The following is a 2,381-nucleotide window of genomic DNA, read 5'->3' on the forward strand; positions in this document are numbered from 1 at the left end:
GATCCCGTATGAATTGTATAAGAATGGAGGTGAGGTGGTGATAGACAGGATAACTGTGCTGTTCAACTGTGTATGGGAGAATGAGAGAGTGGCTCGGGAATGGAACGAATGCAGAGTGACTCTGATACACAAGGGAGGACATAGGAGTAAGAAAGAGCTGAAGAATTATAGACCGATAGCCCTGGCGAATACGGTGGGAAAGATCTTCTGTGCTGTGTAGAATGAAAGGCTCTGTAAGTGGATTGAAAGAGAGAGAGTGCTAGGTGAGGAGCAGAATGGTTTTTGCACAGACAGGAGGGCAGAGGACAATGTGTGTGTGGTAAATGAGATGATAGAGAGGAAAAAGAGGAATGGAAGTCCGTTGTATCTTGGGTTTCTTGATATTGAGAAAGCGTATGATAAACAGGGAGGTGATGTGCAAGGTACTGGAGAAAGTAGGTTTGAGTGATAAGATTGTGCGAATCATAAGGAGTATGTATGTGGATATGGTTAGGAACATTAGAGACAGAGTGGGTGAGGAGTGAAAGAGGTGTTAGGCAGGGCTACATCCTGTCTCCAACTCTCTTCAGTCTGTATACTGTTGTGCTGGAAGCTTCCCCAGGAAGACCATAGGCCTCTAGCCCTGGATAACTAACGTTATTTTTTTTGTCATAAACACTGACGTGGTGCCATTTCTGGCACCACAGTTAAAAATCACCAATATATTAATTCTGTTATTATTTTCAGTTCAGTTTTTCTGTCAGATTATACTTTAACTATAGGAGGGTATATAAAAAATATTAATAAAAAAATATCCTTTTATTTATACATGAAAAAAATGGTAAATTTTATTACTATTAGAAAAAAAAATAGAAAACAATAAATTATTCCTGAGAATAAGAATAAGGAGTGCTGGAGACCTGCATTTCTGTCGATAGCGAAGAGGAAGAGTGTCCCTCTTCACATGCAGGCCCCTACCCCTCTGTCTTTGTTACGGCACATGCTGCGAAAGGAATAATTTAATGTAATTTTTTTGCCCTGTAAAAACGTGAAAAAGTCACGTCGTCCCTAAATACACATACATAAACAAGAAAATTTGTGTCATTGCCCACAAGATCTGGAAACATAACAAGAGAATGAAAATGGAAATGAAAATTTCAAATGCCCCCAAGTTTATAAATATAAGCCTTGTAATGAAGCTCACCTCTAATCTGTGATTCTATCGACATCTAATTCATGTATTGCCTCTCCTGCGGCAGGGAGCAGTGGGCCCCGTTTTCTCTTCCGACATTTGAGTTCTGTAGGACTCAAGTTTTCTTGGCCTGATGTAGTAATTGGGGTAGAAGATGGGAGGAGGTTGCCTGGGTCATCTATACTGTTCACATGCCTAGTGGTAGATGTGGCAGGAAAGGCAGGCAAGTGAGAGGTAGTGGGTGGTGGTGGAGAGAGGGACGCTGATGGTGGTGATGTTACAGAGTCGTGGACGTCGATCAAGTTGTCATCCACGCTGTCTACCTCATCTTCCTGTTCATTTGGGGTCTCATTATCACTTGCCTCATCGTCGGATTGAAATATAAAGCTTTCAATCTCCTCATCAGCGAGGGACTTCCTGGCCATGATATCTGAAAAAAATACATATATATGATGTGGCGTCAACACACACACACACACACACACACACAGACCACTGAATAAATTTCACACAAATTTAATATAATGTCATTAGTATTAAATGTGATTTAAATGGAATTTAAAAAACACGTGGTTATGTTTATAACTCACCTAGACAATAACGTGGTGCCAGAAATGGTACCGGCTAACCCGTGGAGAGCCTGGTGCATGCGTGGAGAGCGAGACGTGACCGCCCTCCCCTGCCTCCTCGCACACACTGAACGCCTGCAGGTCCAAATCAACTGTCACTGTAACGCGATATGCGCAGATGCAAAAAAACATGATTTTGCGCAGCTACTGGTGCCAGATGTGGTACCACGTTAGTTATCCAGGGCTAGAAGGCTCCGGGAGGCATATATTCACTCTGTATACTCCACTCGCACTCCTGCGAGAACGGTAGGCAGACGGCTTTAGGTAAGGGGTGACTCCAACAAACTTGCTGCGCGCTGTGATTCTCGCCGTTCTTAGAGGTTAAGGGGTGACTCCAACAAACTTGCTGCGCGCTGTGATTTTCGGCGTTCTTAGACATATCACCTGTGTGTGTGTGTGCGCTCGCCGTTATTTGTGTGTGAATGCACGTATCCGTCGTGTGCGTTGTGTCATGCTGTATAGTGTAGTTATTTTTTCTCAAGGTAAATATTTAACGTGAAAGGGCTATATATAAGAATTTATCATGTTTTATTTCTTTATCATGCTAAGAATAGGTATATCTATGTGTCTGTCTGACTCTG

At 42.5% G+C, this 2,381-nt stretch overlaps 1 long non-coding RNA gene across 1 annotated transcript; it reads right to left on the bottom strand.

Moving 5' to 3' along the window:
* Positions 1-868: 868 nt before the first annotated feature.
* On the bottom strand, positions 869-1,885 carry LOC126990927 (uncharacterized). The gene is made up of 3 exons (XR_007744923.1): positions 1,762-1,885; positions 1,184-1,601; positions 869-982 (listed from the first exon to the last, which is right to left on the bottom strand). It is a non-coding gene; the product is annotated as an uncharacterized LOC126990927 (long non-coding RNA).
* Positions 1,886-2,381: the final 496 nt, after the last annotated feature.

The sequence above is a fragment of the Eriocheir sinensis genome, unplaced genomic scaffold, assembly GCF_024679095.1.
Source record: "Eriocheir sinensis breed Jianghai 21 unplaced genomic scaffold, ASM2467909v1 Scaffold226, whole genome shotgun sequence".
In the NCBI taxonomy this organism is placed as follows: domain Eukaryota; kingdom Metazoa; phylum Arthropoda; class Malacostraca; order Decapoda; family Varunidae; genus Eriocheir; species Eriocheir sinensis.